Source organism: Eulemur rufifrons, chromosome 27 (assembly GCF_041146395.1).
Source record: "Eulemur rufifrons isolate Redbay chromosome 27, OSU_ERuf_1, whole genome shotgun sequence".
Taxonomy (NCBI): domain Eukaryota; kingdom Metazoa; phylum Chordata; class Mammalia; order Primates; family Lemuridae; genus Eulemur; species Eulemur rufifrons.
In genome coordinates, this window is record NC_091009.1 from 4903647 (window position 1) to 4912109 (window position 8463).

Genomic DNA, 8463 nt, shown 5'->3' on the forward strand with positions numbered 1-8463 from the left:
AGGCTGGAGCTGATCCGTGAGAGCGGCCCATTAGGGGACGGAGAGCTTACTAAATGGTGCAGGTGGGCGGGAGCTGGTCCCCAGGAACGGCCCCCTGAGTAGGCCAAGAAATTCCTTGGTAAAACAGACAGGGCGGAAGTGGCACGACTGAAGTGAGTGCCATTGGCCTCAGCACACCACCACTGGCGACCGTGCTGGAGAAAACAAGAAAACAAAACAAAACAAAACAAAACAAAACAAAAAAAAAAACAGTACCCCGAGACAAGGAGAGCGCCTTCCTTTTGCCAGAGCCTTACAGCATCACCCCGGTATCTTCTACTGACAGAGCTTCTATTCCACTATCTGGCGAAGGAGACATTTAGAAAATGCAGCATTAGGATCACAAAGAAGGGCAAAGACGGAAAGATAGGAGCTGAGAGGCAATAAATTGATAACGGTTACAATGCCTAGTAGTGAGAATGGCAAGCTGAGCTATTTCTCTTCTACTTGGATTTAGGTTATAAAAAAGCCCTTTATGTTTTTAAGACTGCTCCACTTGGAGTGTTGCCAGGTGTTTAATGCACACCTTATCCAATGCTTCAGACTCTTTCAGGCTCTTGTTCTTGGACTTTCATCTCTCATTCCACCTGATCTACTCTGATTGTGACTGACATTAAATATGCCTTTTCATTTACCCAGAAGGTGCCATATAGACCAAACTCAGCTACACAGAAGTGTGGTGAGGTTACCTACCCTTGGAACAAATTCGATCAATGAAGGAGAGCACAGGGGAGGGAGTTGGAAAATAATTTACCTTTCCATGTCTCTCTCTGATTCAAAGATAATGACTGCCTTTTTAGAAAGGAATAAAGTTTGGCAGCAAATTAACTTATATTTTCTTTTTTTGATTCTTTGCCACATTTCATTTTAGCATTGGTCTCATTACCTAGGTCTACTAAGCATCAGAATGTTTATAATAAAACTTTACTTTATATTTTTGTTTGCTTGTTTTTAAACATATTTGGTCTAGGACTATCAGTAATGGAGGTAATTCTATATAACAAATAGTCAGGATAGTATTTTGAATTTTAATTACAAACCTGTTTGAAAGCATTAGGAGCCTCATTGCTTTTGATAAGTGAGAAAGCAATTACCCTTGGCGAGAAGTGACATGGTCTTTTTTAAAGCATTGGTTTGTGATTAATTAGTTGAGACAGGATCCCATTCACTTTAAGGTACTGGGAGGTCAAGCAGCCATAACACTTAATATGGGGAGGAACAGTGATAATTATAAAGATTATGGGCTGGATTCACCTGTTTAGATGTTAGTTTAGACCTTGCAATTAAAATAATGGATGTAGGGCAGTGACTCTGATGCTAGGGTAACTGAAAAGTGATTGTGATACTCCAGTGGTGGATAAATTGAATTTGGAACCAAGTCCATCTCACAGATGATTCGATTTGTTCACGGATTCACCCTACATTTAATTTACTGATACACACATGTATGTGTGTGCATCAAAGTATCTATCAACTTAACAGCTAATAGGATCATTGCAGATATTTTTGACCTTTGACCCTTGGATTTAGGATATAATGGTAAGGGAAAAATGAAGACCCAGGAACTGCTACCACCCAGCCACATTATCCTTGTGATAAAAAATAAGAAAAGATACTGTGCTCCCAGATTAATTAAAAAATTGCAGCCACCATCAAATACTTAAAAGATTCAGGGCGGTGGTGGTGGTCTCCATTCAATTTTTCTGTCTGGCTTCTCAATACAGCAGCTATATCATGGTAAAAATCATTGGACTATTGTAATATTAACCTTTCTTGAAGCTATTTTGCTGGATATGGTATATTTTCTGGTGCACAGTAATATTGTCTTTAGCATTTAGTTTGTGCCAATTCTTTTCTTTGCAATTTACATTAAAGTCAGTTCACTTTCATATAGTAAGTATAGTACATTATTTTTACTGTAGTATCTACATTTTTACTGTATTGGCTATGCAAATTCTCTTGCTAGTAATTAAAATATTATCTCCAGACAACCTGGTCATAATCACCTTCTGAAAATCATCGTACTGGTTTTCTCTATTGATGGTACATTTGGGACCAGCCTTGAGTAGGTACAGAAGGAATGTGCAGACAACTTGAAAAGGTGGCTCAAATTTCATGTTTCTTAATTTTACTTGCATTCTTCCTGAATACACACCAAAGACTTCATGATGACTGTAATGGATAATTTATATGTCAACTTGACTGGGTTAAGGGATTCCCAGATAGCTGATAAAACATTATTTCTGGGTGTGTCTATGAGGGTTTTTCCAAAAGAGTTTAGCAGTTAAATCAGTGGATTCAGTAAAGAAAATCTGCTCTCATCAATGTGGGTGGGAATCATCCAGTCCCTTGAGGGCCTGAATAGAACAAAAAGGAGAAGAAACAGGAGCAAATTGACTCTGTTTGAGTTGGGATACCCATCTTCTCCTGTCCTTGGATGTTGGCATTGCTGGTTCTCAGGCTCTCAGACTCAGACTGAAGTAAACCACTAGCTTTCCTGATTCTCCAACTTGCAGAAGACTTTTGGCCTCCATAACTGTGTAAGCCAAATCCAATCCATGGAAAAACCAATATTTCTATCCTATTGGTTCTGTTTTTATGGAGAACTGTGACTAATACAATGACCTGTGAGCAAATGAAGGAAAATGAAAGGAATTAAATTCAAATTCCATTTAATCATGAGTTAATGTTCTGTGTTGGCATTAACTGGAAATGAGTTGTTGCCGTATTATTGCCTCATCAGGGTGGTTGCAAAGGATAAAGGTGAAGAAACGTACCTCTAATATACAGTAAAACTGGTGGCCTACTCTTTATGGAAGAAAGGAATCCTGGAACATATATGTACTGACTTGTGTGTGAAGTAAATGTGGACAGTGGGTCAGTGGCCTGGCAAGGACAAACTAAGAAAATTGGTGTCTAGTAGGTCTGACACAGGGAAATATAGATGGATTTATGTTGGTAAATGCAAAATATGTGAACACTGATGTTTCATCTAGAGACCAAAGGATATCACACACACAGAGGAGGTTTTTAACCAGTAAATGTAGAAGATGATGCATGTTGTGGAAATTAGGTAGCTTTTCTCGTTTGCCACATAAATTGTTATACAGTGGGCCCATGAATAGGGTGGACATGGTGACAAGGATAAGGACTATGTATTGTTTTAACAAAATGGAATCCTTTCCCCCAAGTCATCTAGCTGTTGAGACTCCTGAATATCCAACTCATCATCAGGAAAGAAAGTTGCTGAGCTCTTGATATTGCACAGGAATCCCTGCCTGCCCCTTAAGGGCTGGCCAATTACATTAGACTCCTTGTACCTTGAAGGGTGTAGCTATTCATCTTTACCAGAAATGGTGCACACTCCAGACAGACGGATGCTTTTCCTGATTGTATTGTCTCTAAAGCATTATCATCTGAGGGCTAATAGAATACCTGATCCATAAACCTGGCATCAAAAATAGTGCTGATTCAGACCAAGAGGCACATTTTATGCAATAGCGTTGGAGGCATGGGCTTAGGATCATGGATCTCATGACATTATCATATGCCCTATCACTGAGAAACAACCAGACTGATAGAAGGGTTGACAGCATATGCAAGTTTTAGGAGAAGCACCTTGTGGAGTTGTAATGCTGCCTTCCAGGAAACTGGACATTCCCTGAACCATTTGACAATGCATTCTGGTTTGTTTCCTTAGCTAGCTTAAATGGGTCATGTAGCCAAGGGATTTAAACAGGATAACATAGCTGGCCATCGTATTCACTGAGTCATTTGTGCAACTTTTATTTCTTTCCCTGTGGTTTTATGTCCTGCCAGGGAAAATATCCTGGTTTATGGGGGAAAATAATTCTTCCAGGAGACACACTAATGGTGATATTGAACCAGGAGCTGCAACTAACACATGTCTACCTGGTGCACCCCTTCCGATTGGCCAAGGATGAAGAAAATCTAGCATGTGTGATATGATAAAGGGAGCTGCAGCAATAGCTTTTATTTTTATTTTATTTTATTTTTAAAATTAATGTTCTTTTTCCCCATCTGTCTTTTATTCGTATATATTCATGGGGCATGAGTTCAGTTTTGGTACATCGATACCCTGCACTGTGGTGAGGTCGGGGCCTTTGGTGCACCCATCCCTGAAGCAATGCACATTGTGCCCACCAAGCACCCTCCCACCGTCCACCCCCTGCCTTTTCAAGCCTCCACTGTCCATTATTCCACACTCTGCTGCCATGTGTATATGTTATTTAGCTCCCACTTATAAGTAAGAACATGAAGTATTTGTCTTTCTGTGACTGAGTTGTTTTACTTAAGATAATGGCCTCCAGTTCCATCCATGTTGTTGCAAACTTCATGACTTGACATGACTTCATACTTTCTTTTTTACAGCTAGATAGTCTTCCTTTGTGTGTATATACTACATTTGCTTTATCTAGTCCTCCACTGATGGACGCTTAAGTTGATTCCATATCTTTGCTGTTATAATTAGTTCTGTGATAAACATATGAGTGCAAGTATCTTTTTTATATATTTATTTCTTTTTCTTTGGATAGATATCCAGAAATGGGATTGCTGGATCATATGGTACTTCTATTTTTAGTTCTCTGAGAAATCTACAAGCTCTTTGTAAATAAATGTTCTTCTTTAAGAACATGTAGGAGATTGAGTTTGGTCTCCTCATAGACTCTGCCTGATTGAACTCATATTTTTACAAAAGTGGTATCCCATTTTTATGTATAGAACTCAGATATATTAATACTAGTGGGACCTAAGCACATCTGAATGCCACAGTGAATAATGGACTACATCAGGCATATCTTCTGTGCAGCATCACATTTTCTCAACCTTACCTGTTTCCTGGGCCCCTGGCCACTTGCTCACCCCAGCAACTCCCATAGGGACCAACTCTATGTAGTCCATCAGAGTTTTTTTAATGCTCCTTAAGGCCAATACCTAGAATCTTTGGCTTCTTCAATTAATTCTGGACTCACTCATAACATCATTTTTTTCAAAGAAGGAGACCAAGATATCCCAGCAGTTGCCAAACAGATCAGGCAGGACTTCTCAGAAGTATGGAGAAGCTAACTCTGCAGAGTGAAAACTTTGCCCAGTGGAGGACAGATAGCAACTAGGAGTCAGCAGAGAAATTCCTCTCCGTGCTGTCCTCTAATAGACCATCCCAAGAAACAGAGTCTCACCAAAGACTTCCCATCTCACATGGCTCAGGGACCAGTCTGTGCTCTTCCCAAAGCAGCAGCCAGCTCGGTAACTTACCACCATGTATTTGTTTCTCACTATCATTGTCCTGACACTCTCACTGGCCCAGGATTACACCCAATTAAATATTTCCACATAAGATTTTTCTCAGGTTCTGTTTTCTAGATAACTTGGGCTAAAACATAAGAAAATATACTTGAACATAAATCTTCTCAATACATAAAAGCATTTGAATGTTTATCATAACAATTTCTATATCAGTTCAAATAACAGTGGTTTTATAAAATACATAATACATGCATTACCTTTTTAAATTTTAAAATAGATGTGCTTATTTTTAGTGATCTTGAAACAAAGATTGGTTAATTGATCAGTGAGTTCAGCATTAACAGATTAATTATCATAAAAGTGATTGATAAGCCCAGTTCATATGACAAAGTTGTTTACATTTGTAATTGAACATTTTCTTTACAGTCGATATAACAAATATAATTACTTATAATTAGCATTTATATTCTCATTCAAAATTAGAAGTTAAGAATCCTTAGAAATGTCACATTTATTTTTCAATATTAAAAGAAAACCCTTTCACTTTAATTAATAAAGAGAACTCAATTTTATGATAAACATATAGAATAAGTATAGGTTTAACTTAAATTGAATGGCAAATATACTCTAAATATTCAGCTTTATCTTACCTATCTAAAGATAAGCATTTTTATTTTCAAGGCAGTCTTTGGCTTCACTTTGAATCCTGTCTATGCTTAATCAAACATATTATGACTTATTGCTGGGAAAGATGTATTTCTTTAAAATACTTATACTGAGCTGCCCTGTTCGATTAAATTGTTATCACCCTGGTCCTATTTATTTAGAAACTCTGTTTTATTGGTTTATACCACACACACACACACACACACACACACACCCCACCAAAAAACAACGACAATAAAAAAAGCCACATATGCATGCATGCGAATAGATTCCAGATGGTGTTTAGTATTTGTGCTCTGCAGAGAAGTAGCCATTCTGGTAATGGCACACAGTACTTAAAAGCCATTGTCAATCACTGAGAAAAGTATCCTTTTAAATAAAAACATTTTCCACATTAACCACCACAGTCTTGAGTTAGAAAAAAGCAATAAGGGTGTGATTAGTCTCTGTTCTTGACCTTCATACATGCCTTAAACTTTTAGAAAGAAAAGTGTTCTAAAATACATTCATCATTATCACCATTATTATTATTCAAAAATTATATGACTGACAGGGCCATTCCCCAGGTTATTTTTTTCTTTCAATCACAAGTTCTCATTCATGACCCAGAGGCAACAGCGTTATGCAAAGTGAGATGGTTGAAAGGGGAGAACACGTCTTTCTGAATATAACTGTCCCACTGTGACATCTCAGACCTCTTTGTTACAGGAGGTGCTTCTAAGGGGATCATGAGCTATTGCATCTATTTAAGGAAGGGAATAAGCTGTAGGAATGCTTTCCTGAATTTGTTATGACACTTTTTGGACAAATGTCACATGCATATATTATCTACATTCAGAAGAGTGGTTTGGTGTCTCACTACAGCAAAATAACTGGTTAAAAAATAAACTTTAGCTTTGTGCAGTAGCAGTATCGTAGCCAATGAGGTTTATCCGAGGCGCGATTATTGCTAATTGAAAACTTTTCCCAATACCCGGCCACGACGACTTGCAATATAGTCGGCACTGGCAATTTTTGACGGTCCCTATGGGGACTGAATAAAAATAAATAAATAAATAAACTTTAAACAATATTGTTGAATTCCATTAATAGTGCCACTTGAATTTTATTTTATTTTTTTAAATTAAAAACATTTTAATTATTATGAGTACTTAATAGTTGTATATATTTATAGGATACATATGATATTTTGATACAGGCATACAATGTATATTAATCAAATCAGGGTAATTGGAGTATCCATCACCTCAGGCATTTATCATTTCTTTGTGTTAGAAACATTTCAATTCTACTCTTTTTTAGTTATTTTAAAGTATACCCTAACTTGTTGATTTTAGTGACTTTGTTGTGCATCAAATATTGTTCATTCTATCTAATTATCTAACTATTAATATATTTTTGTAGCCATTAACCATCCCCATTTTATCCTCCCTCCTTGCTACTCTTCCCAGCCTATGGTAACCATCATTCTACTCTATGTCTCCATGAAATCAATTGTTTTTAATACTTAGCTCCTACATAAAATTCTACACTAATAGAACCTTAGGGTTTGAAGGTCATTTCTCACAGTTTATTTTCTCCCTACCTGTTACAGCATTTAGCATTTGCTTTCACTGTTCTATTGACAGTGAGGTTACTCTTTTCACAATGAAAAACATTCCATTTAGAATCTGTGCAGACAGGGATTTGCTTCTGTAAAAGAACATAAAAATACTTAGGAATCACTAATATAAACATGATGAAATCTCATTAATTCAGCCCAACTAGAGAAGCATCATAATAATCTGAAATGCATATTATATTTGAAGTGAAAGTTTCAGTCATTCCCAGGGCATCCAGCAATTAAAGTTAATGTGCAAACACTGCCAAGTAGAAATCCTGCCAAACCCTATGTAATGCACAAATAAGGCTCATTGTTAATTATAATTGGTACGCAAATGGTTGCTTCTAATTTAATTGAAAAGAGATTGTTTCCTTAAGTAAAACATTTTCTCCTTCATATCTTGTTTACATTATTAATTTGCTTTCCAAATTCCTTTTTTTAATAAATAGTGCAAAGATAAACTCTTGTCCAGTGCTTTTCTGAATCAGCATATAAGTTTAAAGTTATCCACAATAAACAACTTAAAATGATCAACTATTTTTGAGCATTTTTAGTCCATTTCTAGGTACTATTATTGATTAAATTTGTTTGTGTCCTTAGTTTAATCATAATTTGCATACATTTGAAAGGAATATTTTATGAACTGAGAAAAAATAATTTTATAAATATTATGTTATATCAAACCACAAAATTCAGGGACAAAATAATTATTTGAAAGAGTTTTTTCTTTTCGTGAAAATGTACATACCCTCAGAAAAAATAAGAAACTTTGCTATATTATAAAGTTCCTATGAGATTAAATGATATTGTCCTTTGTTTATTCTTCCTACTGTATAATATTAATTTATTTACATGTATTACTTTAGCAGCTATTATTTGTATCTTCC

The 8463-nt window shown here is 36.3% G+C and overlaps 1 non-coding gene across 1 annotated transcript; it reads left to right on the top strand.

Moving 5' to 3' along the window:
- Window positions 1–6865: 6865 nt before the first annotated feature.
- LOC138375940 (U4 spliceosomal RNA) lies at window positions 6866–7006 on the top strand. The gene has a single exon (XR_011231632.1). It is a non-coding gene; the product is annotated as a U4 spliceosomal RNA (small nuclear RNA).
- Window positions 7007–8463: the final 1457 nt, after the last annotated feature.